The sequence below is a fragment of the Ictalurus punctatus genome, chromosome 9 (genome assembly GCF_001660625.3).
Source record: "Ictalurus punctatus breed USDA103 chromosome 9, Coco_2.0, whole genome shotgun sequence".
NCBI lineage: Eukaryota > Metazoa > Chordata > Actinopteri > Siluriformes > Ictaluridae > Ictalurus > Ictalurus punctatus.
The window spans coordinates 3,765,827-3,788,183 of NC_030424.2; the positions used below are offsets into that span (position 1 = coordinate 3,765,827).

A 22,357-nucleotide genomic window follows, 5' to 3' on the forward strand; every position below is an offset into this window, starting at 1 on the left:
CTTCAGGGGATTTTCAGTTGTTCCTTTCGGGGAATCCTTAACGACTGGATAGAAAACACAGATTACAACAAAGTGTTTCCCTTTCAGAAATGGTTCCAACCCCTAATTACCCAAAGAACCGCTTTTTCCCCCAAAGCATTTCCGATCTTAAACCTCTCACAGGTTCTGGTTGCGAAGAGTTCTTCTAGCGCTCTTAAGCTTTCTTTCTAAATAAGGATCCCACTTGGAACCTTTTACGATAGGAAAACACCGTTGTTGGGTTCTGTAGGGTTCGAGACAGAAATTTGAATGGTTCTCTCATAAATGTAGTTACTGTTTTTATAATACAAATACATTTTACCGGTCAGTTCCTCCGGGATTCTGCGACGGCAGAACTGAACACAAAAATCAAGGAAACTCCATAATATTCGGAGGGCCTTGCGATTTTTCTAAATTACCACAGATTTGGGCCAAGACGCGTCATGTGACCATCACAACGCGCATTCAGCCAAAGCCATGCACTTGACTACACGCGTACAGTTAAAAGATCTCACTTATCAACAAACTTCACCGCGAAAGAGCGTGCAGTAAAATTCCGTGCAATTGTAATGTCACCAGTTTAAGTAGATTTCCGCAAAAAAAAAAAAGCACAAAAAAACAAACAAAAAAACAAACAAACAACAGCAACTCTGAAATCCTGTATGGACTGAGAAGTAATTAATATTCAGTCATTTGTGTATTTAATTGTTACTGTTTGTATTAATTCTATATAGTATTGCTCGTTACGCTATATATTTATCTGTGCATTTATTTATTTAAGAATAATACAAAGGGTTCTTTTGGATAATTAAAAGGTTCTTCTAAGATCTAGCGATACAACCGAAGAACCCGTAATTCAGCTCTGTAAGCGTTAACGAAGGTGTTCATTCGTCACCAAGGATGCCGGTGTGTAATAATCCTGCCTGAAACAAACCGGATCTGTGAAGCAGCATGTCGTCGTTTTTTTATTTATTTATTTTTTAGGAATCATGACTAAGCGCTCCGATTACGTCTGAGACGAACGATCTCGGCTCCTCGGCGTGTTCCACAGATCAGGAACATTATCGATTCACTCGCTCTCACTTAGGCTCATATTTAATTTATACAGTTTGATAGATATTTATAAGCATCATTGTATTTGTCTGGCTCTGACACACCTCTCAGCATGACTCATGATCCGGTGTGCACACACACACACACACACTTGACTCACCCTCGCCGCTTTTAACACCGTGTTAAAAACAGAAAGCTTTCATAACACCTGTGGATGTGAAGTAGGTCTCAGACCTTCGCCGAGACGCCGAACACACTCCGCTAGCTGCGTCAGGTACGGTAAAGACGTCAGGATGCAAATGTACTCCGCAATACCGATAATTAATCTCATGACATTTTCACAAGAACATTTCTCAATTAAACTGAGAATTTATTCCAGTGTGGCATCAAAAAAAAATAATTAAAATGCATAATTACAGATAAAGTGCTTCAGAGTGATAGGAAGGCTCAATCTGAGAACAAACAAACAAACAAACAAACCAGAAAGTATGTAGACAATAACAATGGAGGACATCTGGGGTTCCCTGGCCAGGAATCGAACCCGGGCATTGGCGGTGAGAGCGGGGGATCATTAGCCGCTAGACCACTATGTAACCCCCCATGTATAAATAAGTAAATAAATACATAAATAAATGTATGTGTTTTAACATTGTGAAAAAACATGGAAAAGTAAATGCATAAATATGATTCAATAACTGTACAGTATTATAATAATTATAATAAATAATCATTAAAAACAGAAGCATGATTCATTTTTTTTTCTTTTTTTTTTTTAGTAGGGCGATAAATACTAAGAGATAAATGTTAATTAGCGCAATCTCACCTCTGATTTTTTCCCAGAAACAAAATGGTGGCTGAAGTTGTGTCACCGTTCCCGATGTTAATAAGGAGAGTATGATAATAATAATAATTAAATAATATATAATGAATAGTTTACGGAGGAAAGTCTCAGGCTTGATTATTTCTGTCAGGAGAAAATAAACATTCGTGTGAATCAGAGCCCAATTTACTTCCTCAGTGTTGTGCAAAAATATTGGCACCCACCATTCAGCACTTTCGTTAACCTTCCTTTCAGTCAATCGCCACAAACAAACAAACAAACAAACAAACAAACAAACATCGGGCTCATTAACTCCATCCAGACCCGAGTTTTACTTTTTAATGATTTTAGAATCGACTCGAAAAAGTTCAAAAGGATTTCAGATCACTTGCGAATAACTTTATTAGTTGATGTCGCTAGATTGAGAAAGGTTTCGTCGTGTACAAAAACGAGTTTCGTGTCGTTTATGAAGCGCAATTATAGAACTTTTCTGTATAAGCCGTAACGATCACACACCGTTCAGATCCTTACACTCCTCCTCTCTGTTTCTCTCGTTCTTTCCTCATCTCCTTTCTTTCGTTCTTTTTTCCTGTCTTTCTTTCCTTCTCCTTGGTTTCTCATTTTGATTTAGGATCCAAATCATGGGTGAACATTCTTAAAAAAAAAATAAAAAGGTTCTTCAATTTTTTTTTTTTTTTTTTTTTTTTTTTTTTACAACACCATAGGTTCTGCAAAGAACCTCCTTCTTGTCAAAAAAAGAAAACCCCAAACAAATAATTTTTCATTGTATAGGGTTGTTGAGTTGAGCTTTATGGTGCTTTGGAGATTAAAGAAGTTTATTTAGGTTTAATTATACTAAAGATTTTTCAGAGCAGTGTATTGGTTCTTCAAGGTATCAACCCTTAGCAGGTTAAAGTGAACACTATGAAGTTCTTTGTGGGACTGAAGAAGGTTCTCCTGGTTCTTTTGCTCTTTTAAAAAAAAAAAAAAAAAAAAAAAAAAACCCTTGTAATAGTGCTTTAAGAGAACTTATGATAACATGGTTCCTTGTGGCACTGCTATGAAGAACCATTTATGGGTTGTTTAAAGCACTGGTAAATAGATGGTTCTCTGAAGAACTTGAAAGTAAAAGGTTCTTTGTGCAACTTATGCGTTCTCCTATGGCGACAGGCTGAAAAAAAAAAACCTGTTTTGTTTCTAACTGGAACCTTTTTCTTTAATTGCGTGTTTTTCTTTCTGTCGTTCTTGTTCTTTGTTCACTCATTTATTTAAGTTTATAAAAAGAAAATAAGAATAATAAGAACAAATGACAAAAAAAAATAATAATAAAGTGATAAAGATGGAAATAAATCAGCATTGTATCTACAGCGTATTCATTTCCTCATCATAGTGCAGCGCTGAAGTGCAGTCCGGTACAGGATGTAATTAGGGCATCAAAATGTTTGTGGGGTGCCAATACATTTGGCCCGAAGCCTGAGAGTTGATGAGCAATCGATCTGCAGGTTTGTAATGCGTACAAAGGGCAGAGCAGGAGGGGGGGTGGGGGGCGACCCACTCTCGTTCAGAGACTCGCTGCTCGTGTTCATTACACAGCTGTAATTCTTTACCATCGATTCTCATTCTCACACACACACACACACACACACACACACACACACAGAGAGAGAGAGAGCGGGGGAGGAGTGTGTGAGAGTGTAATGGCGAGGGCAGATGTGAGATGGAGGACGCTACATTAACGATTTGATCTCAGCACTCAGTGTTTATATGGAGTGCACGAACAATTAAATCCATTATATCCGAGTACTGTAGCACTGATCCTTAGAACGGTCCGAGAGCCTTAGAAAGCTCAGAACATTCATCCATACAAGCTTAGAACCCTCAGAACATTCGTCCATAAAGGCTTAGAACCCTCACAACATTCGTCCATAAAGGCGTAGAACCCTCAGAACATTCGTGTATAAAGGCTTAGAACCCTCAGAACATTAATCTATATTCCTTAATCTAGGTCACTATAGGTCATACTCATCAGCCTGTAAAGTTAACTGCTGAACACTGCTCATTCCCCACCTCACACACACTCACCTCTCTCTCACACACACACCTTTCACACACCCACCTACCCACCCCCACCTATCACACACCCATCACACAACGACCCACCCACCCATCCCTTACACACCCACACACCCACCAACCCACACCTATCACCCACCCACTCACCCACACCCATCACGCACCCCTCACACACACCTATCGCACGCCCCTCTCACACACCTATCACACACCCATCCACCCATCCCTATTACACACCCACCAACCCACACCTATACCCATCACCCACCAACCCACACCTATCACACACCCCTCACACACACCTATCACCCACCAACCCACACCTATCACCCGCCCCTCACACACACCTATCACCCACCAACCCACACCTATCACCCTCCAACCCACACCTATCACCCACCAACCCACACCTATCACCCGCCCCTCACACACACCTATCACCCACCAACCCACACCTATCACCCTCCAACCCACACCTATCACCCTCCAACCCACACCTATCACCCTCCAACCCACACCTATCACCCTCCAACCCACACCTATCACCCACCCCTCACACACACCTATCACCCGCCCCTCACACACACCTATCACCTTCCAACACACACCTATCACCCTCCAACCCACACCTATCACCCACCAACCCACACCTATCACACACCCCTCACACACACCTATCACCCTCCAGCCCACACCTATCACCCACCCCTCACACACACCTATCACCCTCCAACCCACACCTATCACCCTCCAACCCACACACACCTATCACACACCCCTCACACACACCTCACACACACCTATCACCCACCAACCCACACCTATCACCCTCCAACCCACACCTATCACCCACCAACCCACACCTATCATCCTCCAACCCACACCTATCACACACCCCTCACACACACCTATCACCCACCCCACACATACCAGGGTACCTGCAGGTATCAGCACTTCAAATTTAATACTTTTTAATACCATATTCAAGACATTTCCTTAAAAAAAAAAAAAAACATTGAATACCTGTACATCACTTCAGTCATGCTACACGATACATCAGCTATAATGGATAGTGTTCATGCCAATAAATCCATTTCTAGGTTTAATAAACTATAGCAGGGTAAATTTCTACACAGGCAGATGGGAGACCAGAGCAAATAATCCTTTGTGAATTACCATTTACTCCAACAGTGAAAGAAAAAAATCCAGTATTTCCTTCCCATGACTTTCCAAGAGAGGAAAAAACTATTATAGAGAGATGGATTACGGCAGTCGGAAGAGAAAAAGAGGTGAAAGGTACCATCAGTGCCTGAGCAGCTGTATTAGAAACCTCCTCAGCAGTGTTTACCAGGAGTTTTCTAATTTAGTGCCAGGGTAATGTAACAAGTAGTGTTATAAATGTACAGAAATATTTGTAAAGAAGAAGATATAAGAAAAAAAAAAACTCTGTTATTTTACAATATTACTATTGCACTGAATAATACTTAATGATAATAATAATAATAATACATTTTTATTTGGGGTACAAATAGTAATATATTTCTTAATTAATTCACTTTTATGTGTTAGAACTTGTGGCTTTTATTTTGGCGGAAAACTGCAGGGATCCGGTTTTTAAAAATTCACTCATCATCAATCAGGTGAAAAGCTGTAAACCTCTGCCCACTGAAATGTGTGAGATTAGTCAAATGTAAAGCCAAAGTGAATCTGGTGTGTGTTGGGTGTAAATGCAGGTTAGAAACTCAGACAGAGATGAAGTCGGTGTGTGACGTCATTTCCTCTAAAACACAGATGAGCCGCACACACACTCCGAGTGTAACACAGTCACCCGGCTTTACGTCGCACACATCTACATCCGCTTCACCGTCTCACACAGCAACCAACCACGACAACATCTACATCCACCTTACCGTCTCACACAGCAACCAGCCACAACAACATCTACATCCGCTTTACCGTCTCACACAGCAACCAACCACATCTACATCCGCTTTACCGTCTCACAGCAACCAGCCACAACATCTACATCCGCTTCACCGTCTCACACAGCAAGCAGCCACATCACCTACATCCGCTTCACCGTCTCACACAGCAACCAGCCACAACAACATCTACATCCGCTTTACCGTCTCACACAGCAACCAGCCACGACATCTACATCCGCTTTACTGTCTCACACAGCAACCAGCCACATCATCTACATCCGCTTTACCGTCTCACACAGCAACCAGCCACGACATCTACATCCGCTTTACCGTCTCACACAGCAACCAACCACATCTACATCCGCTTTACCGTCTCACACAGCAACCAACCACAACATCTACATGCGCTTTACCGTCTCACAGCAACCAGCCACAACATCTACATCCGCTTCACCGTCTCACACAGCAAGCAGCCACAACATCTACATCCGCTTTACCGTCTCACACAGCAACCAACCACAACATCTACATGCGCTTTACCGTCTCACACAGCAACCAGCCACAACATCTACATGCGCTTTACCGTCTCACACAGCAACCAGCCACGACATCTACATGCGCTTTACCGTCTCACACAGCAACCAGCCACGACATCTACATGCGCTTTACCGTCTCACACAGCAACCAGCCACGACATCTACATCCGCTTCACCGTCTCACACAGCAACCAGCCACGACATCTACATGCGCTTTACCGTCTCACACAGCAACCAGCCACGACATCTACATCCGCTTCACCGTCTCACACAGCAACCAGCCACGACATCTACATGCGCTTTACCGTCTCACACAGCAACCAGCCACGACATCTACATCCGCTTTACCGTCTCACACAGCAACCAGCCACAACATCTACATGCGCTTTACCGTCTCACACAGCAACCAACCACATCTACATCCGCTTTACCGTCTCACACAGCAACCAACCACAACATCTACATGCGCTTTACTGTCTCACACAGCAACCAGCCACAACAACATCTACATCCGCTTCACCGTCTCACACAGCAACCAGCCACAACATCTACATGCGCTTTACCGTCTCACACAGCAACCAGCCACAACATCTACATCCGCTTTACCGTCTCCCACAGCAACCAACCACATCTACATCCGCTTTACCGTCTCACACAGCAACCAACCACAACATCTACATGCGCTTTACTGTCTCACACAGCAACCAGCCACAACAACATCTACATCCGCTTCACCGTCTCACACAGCAACCAGCCACAACATCTACATGCGCTTTACCGTCTCACACAGCAACCAGCCACAACATCTACATCCGCTTTACCGTCTCCCACAGCAACCAACCACATCTACATCCGCTTTACCGTCTCACACAGCAACCAACCACATCATCTACATCCGCTTTACCGTCTCACACAGCAACCAGCCACAACATCTACATCCGCTTTACCATCTCCCACGACATCTACATCCGCTTTACCGTCTCCCACAGCAACCAACCACGACATCTACATCCACTTTACCGTCTCCCACGACATCTACATCCACTTTACCGTCTCCCACAGCAACAAACCACGACATCTACATCCGCTTTACCGTCTCCCACGACATCTACATCCGCTTTACCGTCTCACACAGCAACCAGCCACGACATCTACATGCGCTTTACCGTCTCACACAGCAACCAGCCACGACATCTACATCCGCTTTACCGTCTCACACAGCAACCAACCACATCATCTACATCCGCTTTACCGTCTCACAGCAACCTGCCACATCATCTACATCCGCTTTACCGTCTCCCACGACATCTACATCCGCTTTACCGTCTCCCACAGCAACCAGCCACGACATCTACATCCGCTTTACCGTCTCCCACGACATCTACATCCGCTTTACCGTCTCACACAGCAACCAGCCACGACATCTACATCCGCTTTACCGTCTCCCACGACATCTACATCCGCTTTACCGTCTCCCACAGCAACCAGCCACGACATCTACATCCGCTTTACCGTCTCACACAGCAACCAACCACATCATCTACATCCGCTTTACCGTCTCACAGCAACCAGCCACATCATCTACATCCGCTTTACCGTCTCCCACAACATCTACATCCGCTTTACCGTCTCCCACGACATCTACATCCGCTTTACCGTCTCCCACAGCAACCAGCCACAACAACATCTACATCCGCTTTACCGTCTCACACAGCAACCAACCACATCTTCATCCGCTTTACCGTCTCACACAGCAACCAACCACATCTACATCCGCTTTACCGTCTCACACAGCAACCAACCACATCTACATCCGCTTTACCGTCTCACACAGCAACCAACCACATCTACATCCGCTTTACCGTGTCATTCCGCTGCATTTTAACACCTTTGAAACATGAATTTAAGACATTGTAATGATAATTGAAGACCTTACTTATAGATTAAGGAATTTAAGACATTTTAAGACTTTTTAAGGACACACGGACACCCTGAATACCTACACACACCTACACACACACACACAAAGACACACCTACACACACAAAGGCACACCTACACACACACACAAAGACACACCTACACACACAAAGGCACACCTACACACCTCACACACACAATGACACACCTCACACACACAAAGACACACCTCACACACACAAAGACACACCTCACACACACAAAGACACACCTCACACACACAAAGACACACCTCACACACAAAGATACACCTACACACCTCACACACACACAAAGACACACCTACACACCTCACACACAAAGACACACCTACACACAAAGACACACCTACACACCCCACACACAAAGACACACCTACACACAAAGACACACCTACACACCCCACACACAAAGACACACCTACACACAAAGACACACCTACACACCCCACACGCACACACTAATTTTTTTCACTAATTTTGTTCATTCTTTTATTTGTTGTTTCTTTCTCTCTTTTCCTTCCTCCTTTTTGATTTGTTTTTTCTTTCTCAGAGACATTTGTCCATGTATCCCCCCCCCTCCCCCCCCCTCTCTCCTCCCCCCCTCCCCCCCCCCTCCCTCCTTCCCTCCCTCCCCCCCTCTCTCTCTCTCTCTCCCCCCCTCCCCCCCTCCACTTCTGCCCTTAGGAAAGTGATTTCAGATTTTGCAGTGGTCATGAAGAAAAGTCAAAGCAAACAAATATCTTATGCCTCTTCATGCTCTGGCATTACACACACACGCATGCAGACACTTTTGCATTCCATTTGCACATTCACTACTGTTCAGCGTTTCAGGTACTCTTGATAATACACGTGTGTGTGTGTGTGTGTGTGTGTGTGTGTGTGTGTGTGTGTGTGTGTGTGTGTGTGTGCTCGTTGCATGCACCACTATTGTCACTGATTAGCTTCATTAAACAAATTTATTTCACAAATCACCCCATAATAATAAAAAGTACAGTGGAGTCCACAGCACTCAGGAACAGTCCGTGAATTTGATCGATTTGATTCCTTAACAATGATGTGAATTTGATTCACTAGATTCTACAATGATTCCCTCTAATCAGTTCGATTCCTTAAATGATTCAAGCTTACCTTACGAGTTTGATTCTTTAAAACGTCCGATTCCTTAAATGATCCCCACTTATTAATTTCATTCATCTTAACAGTTTTATGCTTTAACAATTCCCAGCTTATTAATTTGGTTCATTAATGGTTCCCTTCATCATTCTTGATTTCTTGATTCTTTAACAAATTCCCACATAAAGTTTTATTCATTAAAAGGTTCCAGCTTAACATGTTGATTCCTAAATGATGCCCGCTTATTAATATGACTCTTTAAAAGGTTAGAAGATTATCAGTTCTATTCAGCATGGTGCTGTTAACAACACTGTAAATGTGATTTGATTTTCAAACGATTCAGGCATAGCAATTTGATTCTTTAACCATTTCTATGCATAAACTGAATATATAAATTTAACGATTCTCTTTTGATTTGATTCCTTAATGATTCACACATGAGTCTTTACAGGTTACAGCTTAAAAATGCTATAAACTTGAAATTATTTGATTTTCGAATGATTCATGCTTAACAGTTTGATTCCTTACTTTATAATTCCATTTAACAATTTGATTCCTTTAGGATTACCACTTCATTTGATTCCTTAAAGATTCATACGGAATCAACTTAAGACTTTAAAAGGTTTCAGCTTGTCAATTTGATTCCTTAATGGGTCTCACATGTCAATTCTATTCCTTAATGATCCTCAACTTATCAGGTTAAGACTCCAAGATGTCACCAAGTATGGCTGGCAGGCCACAAGCTCTGACCCAGTTTGGCCCATCTCTGGACAACAAGCTATGCAAGTTTAGAGCACAGATCAGATCTCCTACCAATGAAAGATGAGGGACTGTCTGTGGAGGTTCCAGACTCAGCCATCGAGCCCAAGGGGTTCTCTGTGCACCATGCAGACAAGTCAAAAGCCCTTTCGGGGAAAAGCAGAGGACGGGGTGTATGTTTTATGGTCAACAACTTGTGGTATGATCAGAGGAACGTACGCTCGATCAAGTCTATTTGCTTCCCTGAACTGGAATAGCTCGTGCTTTTGTGTCGGCCATACTGGCTACGGAGGGAATTCATGGTGGTTATTACAACAACTGTGCACATCCCTCCTCAAACAGACACAGACCAGAAGCAGGAAACCATGTAGCCTGAGGCAGTGTTTATTGTGACTGGAGACTTCAACAAAGCCATTCTCAGAACAATAACTCCAAAATATTTTCTACACATTACATGCAATACAGGTTTTGGGCCCAGTCCCCACAATGCTACTCCTCCTTCCAGGATACCCACAAATCCCTCCCCGACCCGCCTTTCGGCAAATCGGATCAATCTCCTGTCCAGGCAGAAGCTGAAACAGGAAGCACCCGCCCTCAGAATGATCCACTGCTAGTCAGACCAATCAGATTCTATGCTACAGGACTGTTTTGATCACATGAAGTGGGAAATGTTTCGGTCTGCCTCCGATGGAGTCATCGAGGTTTCATTGGATACCATAACATGTTTCATCAGGAAGTGCGTAGACGTTATGCCGAGCAAAACAATTCAGATCCCAAATCAGGAGTTTTCTCCTCTAAGTATGCGCAGTCCAATAAGCTGGTGTTTTTACTGACATTTTCAACCTCTCCCTCTGCCTGTCTACTACAGACTACAGTCCCCACACGATTTAAAAGGTCCAACATTGTGTCTGTACTGAAGAAATCTATGGGAACTTGCTTGAATGACTGGCACCCTGTTGCTCTGACCTCCATTGTCAGCAAATGCTTTGAGAGGCTTATCAGAGACACAATCTGCTCTGTGCTGTCCGCCTCGCTCGACCCACTGCAGTTTGCTCATTGTAACATACCTCCACTGATGATGTCATTGCCTTCACCCTACACACCGCTCTCTCCAACCTAGAGAAAAAGAACACGCATGTGAGAATGCTGTTTGTGGACTACAGCTCCGCCATTCAATACCATTGTGCCCTCCAAGCTTGAGATGAAACTCCGGGCTCTGGGCCTGAACAGCTCCCTGTGCAGCTGGATCCTGGGCTAATTGTCATGGAGATTCCAGGTGGTCAGAATGGGAAGCAAGAACTCCTCCATTTTAACCCTCAACACTGGAGCCCCACAGGGCTGTGTTCTCAGACTTCTCCTGTATTCCTTATACACCTACGACTGCGTAGCCACACACCGCTCCGACGACAACAGTGGTAGGTCTGATCACCAACAACGATGAGACAGCCTACAGAGAAGAGGTGTACACTCGGACTCACTGGTGCCAGGAAAACAACCTCTCGCTCAACAGCAAAAAGACCAAGGAGCTTGTACTGGACTTTAGGAGACATGGGACATGGAGCACACCCCCCATCACCATCGATGGGCCACTAGTCGAGCGGGTCAAAAGATATCGTGTGTCGGTGTGGACACTAATATACTTATCCTTATAGTCATGGTTCTTGGTGTGAACAGGCCTTAAGACGCCGCACTAATCGACCCCCATTACCCAGCATTCTACTGACAAACGTTCAATCTCTGGACAACAAGCTCTGCCCGCCGAGAGCACGGCTCTCCTACCGACGAGAGACGAGGAATCACTTAATCACCCGCCTCACGGAAATCTGCAGAGGTTCCAGACTTTTTGCAAGGGGTCACTTATTTGTGCACTGTGTCTGGGTACGAGTGGTCACCTGTGGCACAAGAATTTCACTGTACATGGATGCTCAAAGCACTCTTCATGAACATGACAAACTTGATTCTTTAAAGCTCCTCAATTTGATTCCTTAATGAGCCCCATTCAGAGTTTGGTTCTTCGAAAGGTTTCAGCTTATCAGTTTGATATCTAGACCAACTTACCTTTATACAACTCAGCAATTAAGGGTTAAGGGCCGTGCTCAAGGGCTTTAGGGATTTGAACTCATGACCTTCTGCTCAGAAGTCCAAGGTTGAGCTCCCACTGCCCTGTTTGAGTCATTTCAATCCTTAAAAAGGTTTCGATTCCTTGATTTGTTTCAGTACTTCAGCACTGTATTGTTTATAGTACTATTATCACGACATTAATGTTTATATCGGACTGATTTTTAACATTACAGTCGTGTTATCAGAAGCCGTAATTGCTGGAGTAGCAGGCCTACCGTAAAAACTCTAAGAATTAAGCAAGTTAGACGAGTACAACATTTTTAAGCTGTGTTTCGCCTCCGTAACTTACAAAACCTGCTACAGGAACAATGGAGCCACTAGCTCTTCAAAAAAAAAAAAAAAAAAAAAAAAAAAAAAAAAAGATATATACAGAAAATCTGCATAACACGATTCTGTGAGTTTTATAATTTTAGTTTTACAAAGTGCTTAGAGAGTCATTAGAAGCCAGCGAGGTGGTCTGCAGTGCACGAGTGTGTGTGCAATGAACACCAAGTGTGTGTGTGTGTGTGTGTTATGTAGCTGTAATACAGTCGAGGCATCATTACTCACTGTTATATCACACTGGAGCGTTTATGTAAGCCTCCTTCATAACGTTGCATAAATTAAGTAATATATTCACCATATTATCACCAGTGCAGCACCACTGAAAACCACACGCGCGCACACACAGCAAATATTCAGTGTACACAGAAATATACAGAAATCTACAGAGTAAATATTTGCATACATGCAAAGAGAGAGAGAAATCTGCTTTCTAATCAAATAATGTAAACACACAGAGAGAGAGAGAGAGAGAGAGAGAGAGAGAGAGAGAGAGAGAGAGAGAGAGCACAGATAAAAAATGGATAAAAGAGTATACTATATGGTTTCTAAATTGCTGTAGTGTAAGAGGAATAACACACTCCACTGATCATTTTTCTTATAACCAACACCACACACTGTGTTTAATTTTTATTTATATATCATTTGGTTATATTTTCTATCTCTACAACTGTGTCAACTCTTTTTCTCGGTGTGTGTACGTGCGTGTACGTGTGTATGAGAGCGTCCAGTCATAATTGACACTGCAGATTGTGAACATGACACAGTCACACATCTACACCCAGCTCACAGCAAAGAAAGAAGAAGAAGAAGAAAAAAGACAACAAGGAAGCGGAGTCAGAGACCGTGTGCGTGGCTGAAACAGCCTCATGCACTAAGTGGCTACAGCACACACACACACACACACACACACACACACACACACACACACACACACACACACACAGAGCTGAATTATACATACGGGGGAAATTAGCTGGACAGCGGATCAGCAGGCACGATTATCAGGAAATAAATAATTCAAGCCCAAACAGGCTTTTTTTTTTAAAAAAAAAGAAAAAACGAGCGATTTTAATGAAACGTGTGCAACATTGTGAGACGAGTGTGTTCATTAAATTCACATTTGATTGGGCAGAAATAAAGGGAAGAAGTCTATTATATAACACACACACACGTTCAACTCTTGGACTCGTTGCACTGTTTCCTAGTTTTACATAATTATGAACAAAAAGTTTGAGTGAAGTCTCGAACGAGTCGTTTACGAACGAGTTGACTCTCTTATTCAACACTGTGAACACAGATTCAACTTGCATATGATTTGCTTTTCTTTCATCCTTATTCTGCTTTTTTCTTCCTTTCTTTCTACTCAATACTCAAGACATGTTTGATTCACTTCCTCAAGGGAGTCGATTCAGAATCAATTCACTTTCTCACTGCGATAAAGTTCACCTGCAAGAGTCCATCTCGCTCAGATGTCGGACCCGAGCGCGATGACTGCGTTCTCTCCGGCCTAAAGAACCTCCCTGAGCAGGAGAACACACCAGGGTTCCGTTCAAACGGACAGAAGATGTGAACGTGCCGTGAATCACTCTGTTTTCAGGTTATCCATTTTGCATTCTCAGATGATTCTCAGGAGCTAATGGAACATCAGGCAGTGTCGCTTTCGTCCTTGTTCACTCACGACTCGGCTAGAATCTACCTGCACAAACGCTGACCTGTCTCCATGAAACAGCATTACGCGCATGTTTCTCCATCATTTCAGGCTTTATGCTTTAAAATGCTCACTTAAGTAGATCAGAATCTGTGGATCTGCAGGTGATCAAAAGTAGAAAAGCAGCATAAAAAAAAAAAATGTCGGATGTGCAGTTTAGTGTGGACCAGATGTTGCTGTGCAAAGTGGCGTGAACTTAGTCTCTGTGTGTCCATGGTCTCTGTGTGCGCGTGTGTGTGTGTGTGTGTGTGTGTGTGTGTGTGTGTGGTTAAAATGGCTGCATCAACACTTTTGGATTTTTCCTCTCTCCCTGCTGACGTCTTGAAATCTGAGGTCCAACGACATCAGATCATCAAACACTAACGCAACATCTGGACGTAGAAATGAAGAAGATTCAACGATTCGTCACAAATATAAATCTATAAAAGGGGTATTTTTATGGCACAGGTGTTCGTCGTAGAAAGAAACGACAGCAATTAACGTTACCGGTTCCTTCCAGGTCTTTTTGGGAAATTTTGAAAGAACCGTTTGAATGAAAGCCTTTTTTATGTTTTAAATTAAAGCCTAAATATTGCGACAACAAAAAAAGAAAAAAAAAAGAAAAATACACCCCGCTGAGGTGGAAATGTTCGTCTATCAATAAAGAGGAGTTTCTGAAAGATGATTTTTAATTGCTCGTTAACCTTTTCGTTTAGTTATTTTTGAGAAGATATTTTATGCCAAAAGAAATAAAGCTATTTTGTCGTGCTTGGCTTTTTAAGCCATTACTATATACAGAACTATATACAGAACTGGTCATTAACACACTGCACCGTTTCCTCGTTTTACGTACAGTAATAACGAGCAAATCATTTTAGCGAACACGAAACATCAGTTTGGAGATGTGTCCTTCGGAGAATGAGTCGACACTCCGATTCGACTCCTGGAGTCGAGTCTTTTAGTTGAACGTTAAGATACGACTCAGAAAGTAAGAGTAATGTAGATGTATGAGCCATTTTTCTTTCTTACTTTCTCTCTCTCACTTACGGTCTCCCTTTCTTTCAAACCCGACATGCAACACGTTCGATTCACTTCCTGCAGACGAGCCGATTCAGAGTCGAATCTTTTCGTCACGTCTATCCTGTTAGAGCTAGCACACCTGATGGCCAAAATCTCATCATGTAGCGTAATACGATGGGATGCTGTTTAAAATGAGCCAAAAGTTAGTAAAAAATAATAATAAAAAAGAAATAAATAAGTCAACTCGCATATCTGAAGAACTATATAATGGATGCTTACACTTTTAGTATATTATTTTTTGCTGAAACCTTTTACCTTGTTCTGTGAAAATTTCATGATTTTAATTGAATCAGGTTGGAAAATGTAATCAAGTTAATCACATACAGTGCAGTCATGAAAGAAATGAATTCAATGAATCAAATCTAGATTTGTTTTTAGCAAGAACGGTGAGATTTTTAGAACTAAACTAACTCATGTACAAATTAAGATTATATTGAATCATTTAAGTGGCCGATGAACAAAAGACCAACGTCTTTGGCCAGAAAATGCCAGGGAGTCATTTGGGAGTCGACTCCGATGGAGTCAAATGATCCGAGTCATTGAAAAGAGTTATAACTCCCTCACACACACTCACTCACTCTATGGTATCTCACCTCCCCCAGGTGTGCGAGTCTCATATTGCTCAGGTTGAATCGTTAGTGTCATTAAGGCGTAATGACCCTTTAATGAAGCGCCGTGTGTAACGGATTAGTGCTCGGGCGGTTTCGACAGCGTTCTCTTTGCTCTTTGAGTTTAGTCAGCGCTCTTTGCAGCTCGTCGCTCGACCTTCAATCCAATAATCACTGCAGTTTATTGATCGGTGTTTAATCTCTTCCTATTTCAGCAGGTATTCCTCCTCTTCGCTCGTCTAGCCGACAAAAATGTTCTGAGAACAATCATCATAACAAGGACTTTTAAACCTGAATGGGTCGTTTCGTTTAGAATTTAAGACGCAGATTTAACTAGCAGAGCGGTTTATTGAAACTAGCACGGTCTGAAGTTTATCACCGACTGCAGAATATCAGATCTTCAAAACTAAAAAAATCTGGGGGTTTATTTGTTTACTAGCATAACCTTAGTTTATCAAAGCTCGTGTAATCTCAATTGATTGAAACCATCACTGCTTCAAATGATCTTAGCTAGCATAATGTTCGTTTTTCAAAACTAGCACAATTGGCTTTATTTAGCTAAAATAATCTCAGTTGATCGCGCATTTAACAAGGTCAGGTTTTCCAAACTAGTATAATCTGAGGAGTTTGTTTTTTTTAACTAGCATAATCCTAGTTTATCAATAGTAGCCATTTGTACTGAATGAAACTCTGTGCTGAAACATCAGATTATCGAAATGCGTACAGTCTCAGGGTTTAACGGAAACCAATAAAACCATTCACGTTTTCATTTCGAGAAAGATTTGGAAGTTTTCCAGTCCTGAGAGTCAATTCGAGGACTTCGATCTAATAATAAATGTAATAAAGCTAATCGGTTCAACCTCAGATTCAATCAGTCCGAAAAGCAGAGCTGACTTCTCCAAACTTCTCACCATCTTAGAACAAACATGAGAGGAGAGTATTTGTGATGCGTCAGATCCTGTATGTGTGTGTGTGTGTGTCATGTGCACCCCAGGAGGTCTAGCTTTAGCAAACACACCATAATGACAGGAAAATGGTTTAGCATTCACACTCTTCCCTCAGCTTCGCTTCAGACATGCAGTAGGCTACAGGCAGACGAGGGAAAAGTATCCATGCGAAGGACATGAAAAACTACACACAGCTCGTGAAGAACGAGGAGTCGGCATCCTGTACGAATGTCCTGGAAAAGTTAAACACACTTCAAACACTACTTCAGTATATTGAAACATCTATATAATTTTTTTTTAAACTAGCATAAACCTCAGCTTAGCAAAGCTAGCATAACCTCAGCTTATCAAAACTAGCATAAACCTCAGCTTATGAAAACTGGCATAACCTCATCCTGTCAAAACTAGCATAACCTCAGTTTAGCAAAACTAGCATAACCATTTTATGAAAACTAGCATAACCTCAGTTTAACAAAACTAGCATAACTTGTTTAGCAAAACGAGCATAACCTCATCTTAACAAAACTAGCATAACCTGTTTAGCAAAACTAGCATAACCGCATCTTAGCAAAGCTAGCATAACCTCATTTTAGCAAAACTAGCATAATCTCATCCTGTCAAAACTAGCATAACCTCATCCTGTCAAAACTAGCATAACCTCATCTGTCAAAACTAGCATAACCTCATCTGTCAAAACTAGCATAACCGCATCTTAGCAAAACTAGCATAACCTCATCTTAGCAAAACTAGCATAACCTCATCCTGTCAAAACTAGCATAACTTCATCCTGTCAAAACTAGCATAACTTCATCCTGTCAAAACTAGCATAATCTCATCTTAGCAAAACTAGCATAACCTCATCTTAGCAAAACTAGCATAACCGCATCTTAGCAAAACTAGCATAACCTCAGCTTAGCAAAACTAGCATAACCTCAGTTTAGCAGAACTAGCATAACCTCATCTTAGCAGAACTAGCATAACCTCATCTTAGCAGAACTAGCATAACCTCATCTTAGCAGAACTAGCATAACCTCATCTTAGCAGAACTAGCATAACCATTTTATGAAAACTAGCATAACCTCATCTGTCAAAACTAGCATAACCTCATCTTAGCAAAACTAGCATAACCTCATCTGTCAAAACTAGCATAACCTCATCTTAGCAAAACTAGCATAACCTCATCTGTCAAAACTAGCATAACCTCATCCTGTCAAAACTAGCATAACTGCATCTTAGCAAAACTAGCATAACCTCATCTTAGCAAAACTAGCATAACCATTTTATGAAAATTTGCATAACCTCAGTTTAAAAAAACTAGCATAACCTCATCTTAGCAGAACTAGCATAACCTCATCTTAGCAGAACTAGCATAACCTCATCTTAGCAGAACTAGCATAACCTCATCTTAGCAGAACTAGCATAACCTCATCTTAGCAGAACTAGCATAACCTCATCTTAGCAGAACTAGCATAACCATTTTATGAAAACTAGCATAACCTCATCTGTCAAAACTAGTATAACCTCATCCTGTCAAAACTAGCATAACCTCAGTTTAACAAAACTAGCATAACCTCATCTTAGCAAAACGAGCATAACCGCATCTTAGCAAAACTACCATAACCATTTTATGAAAATTAGCATAACCTCAGTTTAACAAAACTAGCATAACCCCATCTTAGCAAAACTAGCATAACCTCATCTTAGCAAAACTAGCATAACCTCATCCTGTCAAAACTAGCATAACCGCATTTTAGCAGAACTAGCATAACCATTTTATGAAAACTAGCATAACCTCATCTTAACAAAACTAGCATAACCTCATCTTAGCAAAACTAGCATAACCTCATCCTGTCAAAACTAGCATAACCGCATTTTAGCAGAACTAGCATAACCATTTTATGAAAACTAGCATAACCTCATCTTAACAAAACTAGCATAACCTTTTTTGTCTGAACATATTCAGGTTTTTTAAACTACCATAACGATTTTATCAACAGCAGCATAATCGCAGTCCAGCAAAGCTAGCAAATGTTTTTAACTAGTAGCATTTCAGGGTGGTTTTTGTCTTCACTTGCATAATCTCAGTTTACTGAAAATCGATTAAATTGATCATAATCTTACTTTAGCATAATCTCACTGTTTAACAGAAACATGAAACCACTCACAGTATCCCCCCCCCTCCCCCCCCAAATGTCCTCAAACCGGCGTGGAAAGCAAACTACTGAGTCCTGTGAGAAGACTTTAATCTAATAAAAAGGTTTTTTATAGACTTCACTTTATTATGCGTTTGGAAAACCACAAATTCTGCACTAAAGACTACATAGTTGAAGGAAATGATGAATTCATGGCGAAATAAACCTGTTATTTCACATTTAACAACGAACATCTGAGAATATGAGAATCTAATAATCCGATCTGAATCTAATAAACTGTAAAATGATGGAAATGACTGGCTCTGCGTCCGAGTCGATCGTTTTTAAAGCCGTGGTGCTTTTTACAGGCGCTACCGCGTGCACTCGGTATATTTCCTTGTATTCTCCCTGATGTGTGACCTGATGTTAAAGGAATGCTGTCATCGAATTTTATGGCTTTTCCTTCATATTCAGAGAAGGGAACAGGGGAGATCGTACATCATGTGGTGTCCGGAGGCCATTAACGGCCGCCGCGTGATTAATCATAACGTTTCACACACCGCGGATGAAGACGGAGGGGGAAATAAATAAATAATACTCAAAAGCTCGGATTTATGTGCGCTTGTGGAGCTTGATACGTGCGGTTTCTTGAACGGTATTGCACGTTTGGAGGATCTGAATGGAAACGGGACATGCAGATGGGAGCACGTGATTAACGCCGGACATGTGCTGCGAGGAAACGATCATAAATGAGCGTTTTGATAACCGCGTGCCGTAGTCGAGACTGGAACGGCGTCCTAGACCCTGATTTCTGCTTCCTAAAAACCTGTATTATGGATATTCTCGATCGATGAGGCTGCACTGTCGGATGGAAAAGTTAAGATTTTTTTTGTTTTGAAAGTTACTTAACATGACAACACTTAGCATGAGGGGGAAAAAAAGAAGAAGTTTCTCTGCTCAGATAAGATCGACAGAGAACTAGCACAAAGCGCTAGGTTGATCAGGAAAAAACCCAAGACTGCACATCATCCTGAGAACATCTTGGAAGCACGGTGGTGGTAGCGTCACCCTGAGCGTAGGTTGTGTGTGATGATTTTATGCGTAAATTTTTTCTTCCCTGTTCCAGATTTACTTTTTTTTTTTTAATCTAAATATAGAGTGGGAATGGAAGTACTCATTATAATCTCACTTATTATTATTATTATTATTATTATTACTCTCATTTCTGTAACACTAACATTACAAATAATAGTTCAAACGTGAACACTTCCATCTCTGTGTCTGTCTCTCGATGACCCAGATGTGTAGCGCAGAGAGTGTGAGTGTGAGTGTGTGTGTGTGTGTGTGTGTGTGTGAGAAGAGAGAGAGAGCCAATGATAAATTTACCGTGACCCAGTTTGCCAAATAATGGAGTTATGCATCACGGTTGGAGCTACAGAGCAGAAAGACCTCGACCCGGACTGCACCAAGCGGCCAATCGACAATGTGTGTGTGTGTGTGTGTGTGTGTGTGTGTGTGTGTGTGTGTGTGTGTGTGTTGGAGGGGGGTCCATGACACAGATCAAAGCAGGTTATAGCTTTCCATCACAGCCCTGATGATCACAGAGTAACCCAGTGAGGTTTAACACCCGGCTCGCGTTCCCACTGGTTTAAGACTTGAACTGACTCCATCATCATCATCATCATCATCATCATCATCATCATCAAACATGGAGGATTTTACAAATTGTACTTCTGGAATATTTCAGCATCTATCAGGGCTGTCAGAACAATTTTCACAGTTAGTTCACTGTCTGAATTTACATAATGTTTACGTCTTCAAAGCCAAAGCGTTTGAACATTTGAATGTTTAAAAGCTACAATATGGAGGATTTTTCTTAAAAAATAGTTTTGTTAGATATTAATAAGAGTCAGGAGAGAAAAATATACTCTAAAACATTAGCTCGAGTGCGTCCAACATCAGCAGACCTGGAAGTAGTACGGCTAAAGATTGATTCACAAATGCACTACGTAGACCTGTAAACTAACACCACCACCACCAACAACAATAACAACGCTAACGAATGATCACAGAGAAACATCTCAACATGGGATTAGCTAGTTAGAAGTGGACGACGAAGAAGCAGACAGCCTTGACCGTCTCACATACAGGACTGCGATCAGGTGATCAGGTCGTTGGCTCACAAAACAGTCGAGGCTAGCAAGCTAACCAGCTGTTATTAGCATGTTAGCTGAAGATGAACTTTCACTAAAGGAGAGAGTTTTGCTCTTGACAGTGACATTAATAAAAGTGTGCGTGTGTGGGGTGGGGGGGGGGGGGGGCAGGGGGTGATAGAGCGGTGAAAGGGAAAGAGATTGATACTGTAATAATACAGGAGGGAAAAAAAAGAAAGAAGAATGAGATAAAGAGAGGACAAAAGGGACAAAAGACGAAAATAGAAAGAGAATAGAGAGCTGGAAAAAAGAGAGGACCAGAGAGGGATAAAAAAAATAAAAAAATAAAAAAAAGAGAGAGACTGACATAGAAACAATAGAAGCAGAGAGGCGAAAGGAAAAAAAGGAAGAGAGAGGGAGAAGGTGGGTGGAAAAAAAGGAAAAAGAACCAGATAGAGAAATAAGACAGAAGGAAAAAGAAAAGAAGAAAAGTGAAAGAACAAAACAGAGAGAGAGAGAGAAAAAAGTCAAAAGGGAGAAAGTGAAAGAAAATAGAAAGAGGCAGGGAGAGAGAGCGAAGGAGGCGTGGCCTGCACACCGGCCACAGCGAAGGAGGCGTGGCCTGCACACCGGCCACAGCGAAGGAGGCGTGGCCTGCACACCGGCCACAGCGAAGGAGGCGTGGCCTGCACACCGGCCACAGCGAAGGAGGCGTGGCCTCTGTCCTGTTTGTTCAGTCAGTTAATTACCTTTACTGGGAAACCATGCAGTCATTTACTGTCGCGATAAATAAGCAGATTAAATCTTTCTTTAATCTGCGCTCAGAGGAATTCGCTCATAACAACAGTGCTGAAACACACACACACACACACACACACACACAAACACACACACAAACACACACACAAACACACACACACACTCTTTCTCTCACACACTTCAGAAAATTCCCCTGATGTTCACTGGCCTGAATTACTCACGTTTTAATCTCACTCTGTCCCTTTGTTCTGTCTCAGAAATCTCCTGTGTTTCTGCAATAAATAAGTA

At 42.0% G+C, this 22,357-nt stretch overlaps 1 protein-coding gene across 1 annotated transcript in view; it reads right to left on the minus strand.

Moving 5' to 3' along the window:
* lrfn5a (leucine rich repeat and fibronectin type III domain containing 5a) overlaps positions 1–22,357 on the minus strand; it is a 46,481-nt gene that overhangs the window by 11,889 nt on the left and 12,235 nt on the right. The gene's annotated exons all lie outside the window — the stretch shown is intronic.